Consider the following 13,842-nt stretch of genomic DNA (forward strand, 5'->3'; position numbering starts at 1 on the left):
AACCCAGCAACCAGTGCTGTAAATTCACTTACAGAAACTCGGGGGGATCTCTTAACGCCAGTTTTTCAGTAGCAAATGGAATCAGCGCCTCTGAGCAATGGTGTGACACAACAGGGGATGGAATCACGAGGTTCCTTTCATTCCCTTCACATGGCTGAAGCACCAGCACTGTTTCTGGGCTGAAGCTGACACTGCCTGATTGCCGAGGCACAGCTCCATACCTGCCCGAGCAGCAAACCTGACACCACAGGGGAGGTGTCTGGGACGTGCTCAGCTGCAAACATCTTCACACTTATTCATAAATCACCATCCTCCCTACACACAGAGTTTAGGTCAGTTTAATGAACAGAAACAGGAAGTTCTGCTGTTCATTTTTAAAAATAAACCCACAGGTCCTGGCGCTGGTTCCACAACAGGGGTGTCTACAGTAATATTTGCTCAACAAGTTTCTCCTCCTCTACCCCCCCACCCTTATTCCTATCTTGTTGCCACACCATTCTTTCAGTAAGTGCATGTTACTGTTTCTAGGACGACAGATCAACACAAAAATAACCATTTGTGTCTCCTAGGTTTTGTTCCTTTCTGCCCAAGAGGCATACAGGATCAGTGATGGTGTGCAGCAGCTTCGAGGGCAGCTCAGCCAGCACAGCTGAGAGCAGTCGGCTGCAGAGCAGAGGCAGAACAACGAGGTGACAGCAGGAATGTGCTCCTTACCCTAAGTCAGAAGGAGGAACTGTGCTCCCATATGTGCCCCAAGATGAGGAACGGCCCAGAGAGATGCCAGGCAAGAGCCAGGAACAGAAGAGATCGGCTCCTCAGGGGAAAACAGACCTCTCAATGCCTTTGGCACCAAGCAAGTAGTCAGGGTGGTCCGAAATTCTCTATTTTAACACATGACAAAAGCCATTAACAGTTCAGTTATGCACAGTGTGTGACCTGCAGGAAATATTCAAGACTGTAAAAAACAGGCAAGATAAATATAAGCAAGCAGGGGAGACTCACTCCAGTCAGATTGGCTCACCCCACCTCTGCAAACTGAATGAGGAGATCCAAGATGCTTTCCCAGAGCGGGCAGGAGAGTTGTAATTGCATCATTTTTCTAGATGAGCAGTGTCAACAATTTCGGCTCTGAGTCAGTGCTGAGCCCGTCAATGCCCTGTGGAGGTCCCTGGGGCACGCTGCTATTAGGAGTGATGACTTTCACAACAGGCTGCTGAGCAGGATCCAAACACAAATATACTCATGAAAGAAAAAAGAGCTGCTACTTTATTTTTTCAGTAAGAGCAAGAACACACTGCCAGTACTTTGGGCAACTTCCAGCAGCCAAATTACTGTTAATGTCCAGAACACTTTCCACTTTTGTCTGGGAGCTTCCAGGATGAGTAAATAAGACCTCATGTACTCTTATTTCTATCAACATTTCACAGAATGAAAAAGCCAGAAATAAATCAGACTTGCTAGAATCACCCTGGGAGCACCACTCACATCTTTTGACTGCCAGGTTTATGCTTCCATCTGTAAACATACTTCAAGTTTGCTACCTAAAAATCCAGTCATTTCACTCAGAGAAAAAAAAAGATGCTCCTCCCTTCCAACTTACAGTTTCTGTTGCATGGTAAGATATACACCAAAAGGAAAAGCTTAGCTCTCTCTTTTAGACAGAGGCGAGTTAAGCACACAAACAGAAAATATATCAATCATTTGTGACTAATTTGCAGTTTCTAATATGTTTTTTATCTTGCACACCTTCCAGAGGCTAATCTCTAAACCAAGTATTTTTTGCATTTGATTACCAGCCTCAAAAGACATATGAGCTCACAGTGGGAAATAAAAAGCCAAACATTTACATTTTTAGAGTGTTGCTGATGTAACACAATCTGCAAATATTTACAAATCTAAACCCCACACACTACCACTTCATTTATTTTTGTTGGTTTTAAATTAATTTCGACAAATGAAGCAGAAACCACTAAAATACAATATAATACACAATATGACAAACCCCATATTTATCACTGAGTCACACCACTTCATCCAGGAATTAATGTCCAAGTGTTTCAGGGTAAGAAAAATCATGAGCTGTATGCAACCCTTCAGTGACCTTACCTGTGTCTGAAACAGGCAAATCTACATTTCTAGGTACCCCATGTATTACATACTGACGTAAAAATGCTGTAACATTCATTTAAATCATAAAACAATGGTTTACACCCAAACTTGTACTACTTGATCACCATGCTAAGCCTAAGCATACAGGCCTAAAACAAGGGAGAGAAGGAATAAAATGTAAGTGAAAGTGTCTGGTAGGTATTTTTGTTTAAATCCACTCAATGTGACTGTTAGCAGTTACTCTATTCAGGCATGTATACATAGGACTACACCAATAATTTCATCACTGTCTAATTGCTTTATATACCTATGAGTATATACAAGCCAAAGAAACCCCAGATGACAAAATAAGTTGGAATTAATTATAAGCCAACAGTCAAAACCTGGCGTTTTTACAAAAAGACACTGAAAGTGTTCAGTGACAAGCCTAGAAAAAGGCTTTCTATGTCTTTCACACAAACTCCCAGCTTTAGATGGAGTTCAAAACAGGTGTGTGGGGGAGACAGCAGATCTGCAAGAATTTGCAAAAGTTCAAGTGACATTCAAAGAAAACCAGTGGGGTACAAGAAAAACTTGTGCCATTAGGAAACATACTGTACACTGTCAGCTGCAGACGTCAAGCACAAATTAAAAAACCATTAAGACAAGTTTTTATATTTAGACACTAGCTGGTGTCTAAATATGATGAACGTGGAAACCAACACTCACTGAACTCTCCACCCACAGCACTGACTTATGAAATCCCGATTTCCTAGAGAGGATGACAAAAAAAAGAAGTAAAATAAAGTAAAATCAAAGCTGCTCATCAAACAAACTACATATAAGAGAGACTTTACATGTACTATGAACACTAGATATCCATTTTACCAACATCATGGCTGGAAACAAATTGTACTGTGAACATAAAGCAAGGACTCAAATCAGCCACAACAAAAAAAAACCCTTAAGATTTTGAAAAAAAAATGTGTGCATGGCAGTAAATGTAGTAAGTAATACATCAATTTTTCTAAGTGGTGTTAGATTTTATCAATTTCCTTTAACGTTTCCTCCTTTGGCTGGGATGAATCAGGACGTGAGCACAAGCTGCGGTTCCCAGGGGACGCTGACAGGGCCATGCATGAGTGACTCCCCAGAGCCAGACCAGACAGCAGTGGGGCTCCCCCCTGCAGCCAGGGAGCAGCTCTTGGCTCCCCCTCTGAGCCCTTGAGTGATTGTCCCAGTTTGCCCTGGTTTTATGACCCTACAGAAAGGATCAAGAGGAGGTCAGACTGAGGAGCAGGGATGATTCAGTGAATGACGCATCAAGGAACTCAGACTGAGGGTCAAGAAATCCCAAAGAAGAAAAGGCAGATTTTCATTCTGGCAGAAGTCAAACAAAAGAACAGCCAGGAAGTTCATCAATAAAGGCAGATTTTTGTGTCAGTACTCTGACTGAGCAGGCAGCATGTCTAGTTCTGGCCAGAAATCAGTCTCTTGCACAAGCAAGCTACAGTACAAACCCAAGGTAGCTGCATCAATACAAAACCCTGTGGCACAGTCCAGAAACAGAGCATATAATCTTCACCACATATTTCTTCAACTACTGTGCTTGAAATTACTGGGAAATAGATGTAAAAAACTAAAGGTCCTAAGAAAACGTTGAGAAGTTTGTTGACTTCTCTGTTAAGACAGGAAGGAAGTTATAAGAATGTTTAAGCCCACTGACACAGCATTAGTGTTTTATCAGAATATTAATGTTAGCAGACTTTTTAGTGAACCCTAAATCACAAAATTGTGGTTTAAACAAAGCTTTTAGCATTTGACTGCAGAAAAGAACTCACCGTGGGCTAAAAGGAGATAAAAATTCATAAGACAAATGAGAAACCAGCCTGAAATTAGTTCTGAAAGCCTTCTTTTTGTAAACAATTCATAACCAAAAGCTATGCAAGGAAAGTGCAGTGACCTCACAAGTTACCATCATGTTATTAAAAACTCACTGCTGCCTATGTTCCATGCTGCTAGCCATATAGCAACATAGAAAGGAAAAAATAATTAATGGTTTATAGGAATACAATCACCCCAAGCAGGTTAGAACTAGAGAAAACTGTATCTTGACATCATTCTGACTCAAGTTTTACTTCCAATTAAAAGGCACACAATACAGTTTGTGTGCTACAAATGACTGTCCAAATTATCAAAGACTTTTTAAAAGGCTACCATGGCAAAGAAAACTGCCTACCTAGTTAAACAAATTATCAGTAGATCAATTAATACATCAGGATTAAGAGCATGTGAAATTTCCCATAGTAAATGTCAATATACAAACTCACAGCCTCCTGTAAAGAAAAGCAGAATAAGTCCCACATTTACTTTATGTTGGATAACAATACACACAGGTAATAAGTAAGGCATTTTAACTTGCCTCCTGACAACATTTTGTGCAGCCACTCTCTCAGGTTATTGTCTAGAAACAAGTGTGGCCATAATTACCATGTTGCCCCCCTGATGTAAGAATGTACCTTTATGTTAGAAGATATTTGTGCAGCCTGTGTGCACTGCTGGAGGAGGTGGGGAAGCTCTGCTCTGTAATCACAAATTCCTCGTGGCTGTCACAGGAGCTGACACATATCTGAATATGCCTGGACATCACTAAAGCTCTTTAAGCTAACAGTCCTTCATGTGACAAGGGGACACAGGAGGGCTGGCTGAATGGCACTGCACTGAGGAAGGAGCAGCCTCAGCCTCCTCTGCTGAATAAGACACCAGCAAAGATCATCCACAATCACCTGGCTGTTTCCTAGCAGAACAGGTGGTTGGTGCATTTAAAAACCAGTTTTTCAGGTCTGAACTCAAATTGTGTGGTAACCATGCAACAGACCACCCGAGGGTCTGTAGCTGGCCAGAGGGTCACAGCAGCACAGGAACAGGAATCAAAGGCTGCTTGGATCCTTCTCACAGAGCAAAGGAAAGCCCATGCTGGGGGTGTAGAGTACAGGAACAGGGATATGGGAACCCTGGGAAGCATTGACCAAATCCCAAAGAACACTTCAAAGAGGGCAGATTCAGCAAACAGCATGCTATATGATTTGTTTTGCACTGACAGGCAATCACTAGCATTACCTGGAAAGCTTCTTTAAAAATTCCCCCCACTAACTAGCTCTGGGTCTTTGTGACTGTCAGCTACCTCATGCCTCCAAGAGTTAAGTATTTCTAGCTGATGGGACTCCAGAAAAGTTTGTTTATTCCAAAAAGAGAGCTGATTTTAATGTCCAGGGCACTTGTTCCCAAGGTCCAGGCTCAGTGAGTGGGTGCAGAGGGGCAGCACCCAGAACCCTGAGGTGCTTAAAGCAATTGCACATGGGGTGGACACAAAGACAGCTGGCTTGCAAAGAAGGCACAAATCAGGGTGATACCATCACTAAGCTGCACACAAAAAGAGAACTTATTAAAATTCAACCATGAGGCTGGAAAGAGTGGTGGAGTTGTTCCCCACTCAGAACTGGCACACTTCCCCTGCCCACTGCCAGGCCACTGCTCTGACAGCACAGTTCAGGTTTCAGCAATTTAAAAGTATTTCTGGACAACCTGATTTCCAATGTGTTAGGCAGCTGCCTTCAGAAATGCTTTTAAGATACACAAGGTTCAGAAGACATACACTGCCTTCTTCCTTCGGGTATCTCCAGAGTCCCCTCCCATCAAGGGCACCAACCCAAGCCTGGCTCTGGATCAGGGCAAGCTCTTCCCAAGTCCCAGTATCTTCATGCAATAATAATAATACAATATAACTAGGTCTCCTCTGCCTGCAACCCATCCCATTTCTGTGAGGGCAGTGCACAGTTAAAGAAATCCTTCCTTCTCCCCCCAATCTCATTTTTTTCACATGTTGAAAATCCTTCCATTTCTAACGAGAACATTTTTATAGCACGTAAAATCTGCAACAACTGATTCATGGCTTCCCAATTCCCAGAGTTCCCATCCTTTCTACAACCAACACTTCTCAGACTTAACAGCAAGCAGTAAGTTTAGTTGTTGGGAGTTTTTTTGGCCATTGCTTCTTAAAAAAATTGTCTGTTTGTAAATGCACAAGCCCAAAGAATGATGCCTGGGATACTGATACACAGAATATGATGGAGCTGCCATTCAGAAATAAAAAAAGAAACAAGCACAATATTTTGGATTCTGTGGCCTTCAGAACTGATGCTTTAGTTTTCTTTATCTATACCAATAGATATGTATCTTTACATATATACATTTTATTGCCAGCAGAGAGCTCCAGGAAAAGCCTAACCATGAACAATCTAGTTTAAAACAAGTACAGGAGAATCCATTTCCAAATACAGCTGCTGCACAAAAGTAGGACAGAAATTAATTCAACATGTAAAACAAGTGTTTAATGCTACTCTGATAAACCAGTTTAGCTACAACTACATCCAAATTCCCTGTGTAAACATGCTTGACAAATGGTTATGGAATACAGAGTTAATATAAGAAATGAGCAACTCTTATTTCTTGCTTAAATTTGTCCAGAATTTTGAAAAGCAAAACTTCCCCCTTAGTACTCCAAATATACTATTAATGAAATGCAATTTAATCTCCTTTATCTAAAAAGATCGTTAAATAATTGGTCTGCACCTGACCAGAAGCAATTAACACCCACATGCAGCTCTGCTCAGCCTGGCAACCTGTGTCACTGAATCGTGTTCCACCACTCCACAAGTGAGCTCTGAACGTGCAAGCAATCAACACATCAGCTCACTGGGGAAAATAAAACAGCCTGTGTGGGATTTCACCTTTTGTGGCACTGTAAAAACTGCATCAAACTGTCTTCACCAAGTAACTACACTGGGTTTTCCTATTTCTTTGAAAGCTAATCATGGTGTTATCAAATCAAGTTCTCACTTTCTCAGAGCAACTCCTAGCCTTGAGTACCTTCCAGTGTGAATTTTGTGTTATTATCTAATGTGCAGCAACACTGCACAGTCCCAAGCAAACCACAATATACATCAGCTTAACTGCTGCTGTAGCACTGCAAAGCATCTTCTGCCTCATTTTAAAAGGGCAGCATCCTGAGGGAGGAGGGGGCTTGTAATTGTTACAATTAACAACCTAAAAATAAAAAGTAAAAACTACTACATTCAAAACAGGATACTCCTCAGGAACTTGACAAAAAAAAGAGATGATTTTTAAAAAGTACCACAGTGAAATACTTTTATGTTCATTTCCTGCTGTACAAGTAAAACAGAGGAACAGAGCTCACTCTCAAGAAATACTGAAATTGGGATAACAATTCAACTGGCAATACCTTCAAGCAAAACAAAGTCCAGGTCAATTTTCCAGCATGTTTCAGAAGTATACCTTACAACTTGGATAACCAGGAGCCCAATTACACAGTACAGCCACCACTGCCGAGGAGGGAATTGTCCCTGCCTGACTCTCTAGAAGTTCAACAATATGTTCTGGCCACTTCCTCTAGCCTGGTTGTTCTGTTCCTACAGAGGAAAAAAAAGTCATACTTAAAAAATGCTTATTCTATGAAAAAAACCTGTGTTTTGTCCATTTGGCTTCATGAATCATCTCTGCAGCAGGTCAGATGAGCACCAGTGCTGACTGCAGGGTGGGGTGGAAGCACAGGGGCAGGAAGTGAACAGAGCTGCTGGCTTTTACTGACAGCTGCTCCTTGAGCCAGCCTAGCTGCACCCTCAAAATCACAGCCTTCTGTGCACTTACTTGTGTGTTCATAGTCAAAGTCATATATGTCTAGGAAAAAAACCACTTTTTTTACCCAAGCATCGTTAGTCAGTTTTACATAACAAGTGAGCAGAAAGGGATTTAAAGTTGCCAGAATGCCCCCAAAAGAGGCTGTGCCCTCCTGTATATACACAGGACATTACTGGAAAAAAAAAGAAAAATCATTAACAAGGTGGATAGTCCATAAGAGAGCAAAATGAGGCCCAAAACCCCCAAAACTCAATCTGCTCCCAAGAACACAAAGTGGCTGGTATTTATGTCAAATCTAGAGGAAGATAAATTTTAACCTCAAAACCCAGTTCCTGATTATAATGTATTAGTAATGCCAACATGTATCTAACACATTTTCTGTTATATTTGTTTATTCCAACAAAAATGTATCTCGCAAATATACAAATGTTTGATTCCTTAGCATTGACATACCTGTCACCTTCACAGCTGAAACTGCCAGCAAAGGAGGAGCAGCAGGTCAGACAGAGTCAGGAAGTGAAAAAGTTCTGATAGCAGTACCCCAACTTCCTTTCAAATGAGAAAATTAAAACCAAAATTCTCTTCTGGTACTGTAGCTTATTTTTTTGATTTATTCCCACAGGTGCTACATAGGAATAAGAGGGGAAAAGAGAAAGCCACACAGAAAAGCTCCAGCACAAAGTTCATCCTCTCTCAACTTGACCCCATCTGGGTTTTCCCCACAGCTGACTAAGCCTGAGCTTGTTTGAGTAAGCAGGTCCTGCCTGAAATACCACAGCAGATGGGCTCAGGTTGACCTGAGCCAGGTACTAAAAATATCTGGCATTTAAGTGATCAGGGCTTTATCACCCATTTCCATTAATTTCAGCTGAGTTTAAATAAACCTCAATGAGCTCAGTCTGTCCCCATCCATCTTTGTGAGATCCTTCTCAGCTGAACTCCTTGTCCAGCCCTTCCATGTGCTCTGTCATCCTACTGGAATGCTTGTTCCCTCACCATTTTGGTTACTTGGATGGAAAACAGTATTCAAGTAATTAGTCACTGCTAGATGGTTTGATCATCAACTAGTTCTTTCAAAGAACCCCCAGAATGAATGTATATTTTTATATAAATAAAGCAGAAAATGTCCCAGATGGGACATTAAGTAAATAAGTAAACATTGACTAAAATCCAGGCTATATTATAAATGAAGAGCATCTTACTACAATATTTCAATTCAAGTCATTGAAATGCTAACTTAATCATAACAAAAATTCAGAGTGAAAAGTAACAACATAAACCCAAAATTATACAGTCACAGGTAAACTATTTCTACATTTGTCTACCTATAAAACACTTACTGTGTTGTCTCCTTCCTTGAAATAAAGCATGCAGTCTCAAGACCTGACAACTTTATTAAAGCCCTTTAAAGCATTTTTGTATTGATTCTGCAACTAAGCTTGTGGCTGTATAACAAGGCATTTACAAGGCAGCATTATTTAAAAAAAATTACTGCTATTCTTGCTGAACACCTCAAAAAATAGATTCCTTTTGTTGTGGGCTGAATGACAACTTGCGTGACAAACAGCACTTGTCTGTGCATCCCACAGCACAGAAGGTGGGACAAAGCCCTGCCGCTGCCCTTTGGCGACGCAGGACACCGGAGAATGAGCCTGAAATTCCTCTCCCTCACTTCTCTGTGCCAGAAGGCGCCAGCAGCAACCTGAGCAGAGCAAACAGACACTGCCTGAGCGCAGCACACAGGAGCACTTGAGGGAGAAGCTGCCAGAAACAGCCAGCTCTGCTCGAAGAAACTTGTCCCCTTCTCTCACTTGCACCGGTTGCAGCTTGGTGTTCTTTGTTATTTCGTGTTAAACTAGAATCATTGCTTATTCACTTCAGTGCTGTGCCCACAGACAGAAGTTAAACACACCCTGTTGGTTCCTTCTCTCTAATTACAGACCAGAAGCCACTTTTAATGCTGAAAAGAGGATTACAGAACAGCTGTTAAGAGAGGAACGTTTTGGCCATTAGCTGTGAAGGAAGCTCTTAGGAAAAGCTGTGCATACAGCCCTGCTGCCACAGGAGAGCCAGCTTTGACTTTGTTCTTCTTTAAAGCACCAACAGACCTGAAGCCTCTGAACTGCAGATCTGTGCTGGAGAAATCAAACCAGCAGCTTGGCTGCTACAGAGGAGGAGGTTTGTTTATTTTTTATAAAAGTGCTACTGAAAAGAGACTACACAAAACAAAGCTGTTTGAAGGGCACATTTTGATACATGCCATAATTCCAAGGTACTGAGGTAAAGCAATGCTTTGGCTGGAAAAGGAACAGCAGCCCCAGTTTCCATTTAAATTCTGCTGTTTATCTTTGAGTAACCTAGACAGAATTATTCCACCTTTTACACAAACAATTTTATTAACTGAAGAGGTAACGTTCAGCAGTAACAGTAGCAACTTTGTGTGCAGGAAATATTATATCACTACAGCATATTTGTGCTATCATATGTTACTATTAAGCAAAGAAAAACACTTCCAAAGGAAAGATCCAATGTATGGCTTGTCCCCCTGCCTGCACATATGGACTACCCTGCTGCTCAGCACCACGAGACAGAGCCTGGATCCTGTCTGAGGAGCCTCAGGAAGATAGGATGGTGTCAGATGTGAAAGACAAACGACAACAGTTATTTAAAGTGATTTCCAAGTCTCTGGAGATAACAAAGATAATTATTTTTATTATGAAATAAGAGTGTTGTAAAACTCCTAATTTTTTAAGGCAGCAATTTTTTCCAGATGAAAATGTTCTGGTTTGTTAGAGTAGGAGGGAATCCAAGATCTATGTCTTTACTGTTCTCAAAATGCAAAATATAAAACTCAATTTTTTTGCAAACAGAAGACAGAATCTTGGTAAAGTCTGCTGTAACGCCTGAGGAAGAAGTTGCACTTCCTTATTGTAACACAAGATGATCTGAGTGCACGGCGCTTACAAACTATTTCACACTGTAACATCCTGTCGATTTAGCAAACAATCATCATGAAACTCTGCAGATGCTAGTTGAACAGATTATCCCCCTCTTTATATAAGGTGCTCAGCCTTTGAAAGAACATTTAACATTTGAGGTTAACTCTTCTTAATGGCGTTTAGAGACTGCACTTCACAATTTGAATATTGACGGGGCTTAACTAGGAAGGAGAGAGAGATCTTGGGCTCAGGCAGGTCCCGGCTTTCACCTGGAGAGCCTCGCTGGTCGGGGCAGGTCTGAAAGGCTCCGGGGGTGCGGGGGGATGGAGCTGCTCTGAGCTCCGCTCTGGGTCACGGAGAGCAGCGGGGACAGCACCGCACACCCGCTGCTCCTGCACAGCCCAGCCCGACCTCCCAGACAGCAAAACTCCTCGATTTACACAAAAAGAGTGGGTATTTCTGTACAGAAAAATCCCAAGTGACACTTGCAATACAGAAGCTTGCAGATGCTGAGTGCATTGTATTAATCTGGAACAAATCCAAGTAGTCTGGATCCTTTTTTTTTCAGAAAGATAAAACGCAGCTTCAGCACAAACTATAAAAGTGAGGGAACAATAACTGGGTGAAGTATTTCACCCTATATTTTACAGACGTCATAATAAGTTAGAACAAGTAATTTTGATAAATTCTGTCACGTTATAACATTAAACCCAAGTCAAAGATGGAACACAAGAATAAATCCAAGATTTCAATTTAGAGATTTTATTATAATTCCACGGAGAATACTGTCTTTTTCTAGTTTTTTTAATCTAAGCACTGGCAATTAGACAAACACCCACCTTGGCATGAAACAGCGATCATCATCCCTAGGCTTACACCTTAAACTAATTACCTCTGCACCAGCACCTGCTCTTTCACTTAGCACAAGCCGTGAGGACACAAATACCCACGTACATTAGGGAATGAAGTCTCTCCCTTGTTTACTCTTAACGGCCTTGGCATTAGCTTCATTACGAAAAATTTAAGAACTTTAATGACTGCTTTACAAGAACCCCCAATGACCCTAATTGCTGTTACTAATGGCTTCTGGAAGCAAAATTAACATGCCATAATGGCCATCAGAAATCCGTATTGGCTTACTGTTTTCAGAGCTGTGTTCCACATACCCTCCGTTCTGTTCCACACTTCTGGTCAGGGGAAGCTGTCAAGGTGTGGTGTCTTTGGCAAACACACCTCAACACATTCTTTTTCCACCTACAGGGGATCATAAAAATCCTTCCAGATCAGGACTTAAGCATTTGAAATATCAGGATACCTAAACAAACAAACAAAAAATGTATTTACTCTTGACCCAGACAAAAGCATTAAACCCTTCTGGAGTTTTTCTCTTGTTCTCCTGGAATCCTGCATGCTTAAAAATAGTACTGGAAATTATTCTTATTAGTCCTCAAAATAAATAATAACTATTATTTCTTTATAGTAATTTTCCTTTTTAGGCATAAAGACATCATGTAAACAAGTTCACCTGCTTTTGGTTTTTGTTGTGTTTATTTTTTTTTGTTTTGTTTGTTTCTTTGTTTGTTTGTTTTGTGAGTTCCTTATAGAAGTTCCCAGGTCACTCTTTACAGCCTATTTTCTGCTATGAAGAAATTTTCATATTGCAGTGCCTAGATGCTTTATTTCCTATAATAAATCTCAACTACATCAGAATCAAATCTAAAGTTTTTGGGTACATTTGTGTAGATTTTCCCAACCTTGTATTTGCACAGCACTTATCACAGCATGCTCTTGGGCCACAACCAAGCATGTCAGGCTGTCAGTAATATAAATAAAATATAAGACATATGACAGGAGAAAAACAGACTTCTGTGCTGAACCAAATTCGAATATTACACTGCATATTTACTTTGCGCGTCCAAAAAGGGTTTCAAAGTGTCTCTGCCCAGTTCTCAGCACTGGTGCTGACCACATCCTTACTGCTTATGATGGAGGTTTAAAGACTTGAGTATAGTCCTGTGTCCCTGGTGACATGTCCCTGTCCCAGGATATCCTTCACCTGCCACAGGCAAACACCAGATCCCAGCAACAGTGACCCAACACTGTACTACATGTTTTCAAGTGCTTTAACCCCTTTACTAACATTCGTTATAAAAGTGCCATAACGCACCCCGTGGAGATTAGAAATAACTTACCTACTCAGCAGGAAAACAAGACACAAATCAAACTTCTGTAAAAAGACACAAACCAAACTTCAGCTGATACTTCAAGCTCTCGCTGGTGCTTAAGCACCTCCTTCAGCAGTGTAAAGCCCTATTTTGTTAAAAAGCGCAAGCCAAAAAGCAACTGACATGTCCTCTATTAAAACCGAGCCAGCTTTTGGCTTTCGAGCGCCAAAGACCACCCCCAACTTCTCCATTCACGTGCCAATACTCAGGCCCCGCAGCTTCACCAAACCCGCCTTTCCTGAGCGAAATAAACTTGGAGAAAAGGTTTATGAGCCTCAACATCTGTTCGCAGTACCCGAGTGCACGAGTGGTGTCACACGAGGTAGTAAATAACCATTACACGGGAAACCTACGGAGCCTTCCCCTCCTGCTGCCCGACCCCCGAGCCCTCCCTCCCGGGCGCTCTCACCTGCGGCCGGCGGCACAGAGCAGGCAGCGGGGCTGGGGCTGGGCCGGGCTCTGCTCTTCTTCTTCTTCTTCTTCCTCCTCCTCCTCCTCCTGCTGCCGCCGCCCGAGGTGTCTCTGGGGCCCGCGGAGCCTCCCCGGCGCGGCGAGGGCGGGACCGCGGCGGCATCGCCCCTCCTGCCTCGGCCTCCTCCCGCGCCGGGGGCCGGCCCGAGGGCTCCCTGCCACCCTCAGGGGCTCCCCCGTCGTGAGGGGTTCCCCCACCGTGAGGGCCTCCCCCCTCAGCTCTGCAGCGCCCCGTCCCGCACGGCTCGGGGGGTCCGTGGGTCCCCGCATCAGCGTTCACGCTGTACAGCGGTGGAAACAAAATTCTGCCCAGGACTCTGAAAAATACAAAAGTTTACAGCCAGTTTTTTACATCTGGCCACTGCCGTGCTGGTTCTGGCAGGGCTCCCCACCTGGTCACA

At 42.3% G+C, this 13,842-nt stretch overlaps 1 protein-coding gene across 10 annotated transcripts in view; it reads right to left on the bottom strand.

Annotated features, from left to right (window-relative positions):
* Positions 1-13,512, bottom strand: part of ADCY7 (adenylate cyclase 7) — a 58,453-nt gene extending 44,941 nt beyond the window's left edge. Inside the window, exons 1-2 of one of the 10 annotated variants that reach the window (XM_039721197.1) lie at positions 13,380-13,441; positions 11,886-11,999 (exon numbers count right to left, since the gene is read on the bottom strand). The gene's annotated coding sequence lies outside the window, so the exon portion shown is untranslated. Of the gene's footprint in view, positions 1-32; positions 870-11,885; positions 12,061-12,937; positions 12,962-13,379 lie in introns of those variants that run through there. The other 9 variants (XM_039721194.1, XM_039721198.1, XM_039721195.1 and 6 more) reach the window with 9 other exon arrangements.
* Positions 13,513-13,842: the final 330 nt, after the last annotated feature.

The sequence above is a fragment of the Passer montanus genome, unplaced genomic scaffold (genome assembly GCF_014805655.1).
Source record: "Passer montanus isolate IOZ18808 unplaced genomic scaffold, ASM1480565v1 scaffold45, whole genome shotgun sequence".
NCBI classification, from domain to species: domain Eukaryota; kingdom Metazoa; phylum Chordata; class Aves; order Passeriformes; family Passeridae; genus Passer; species Passer montanus.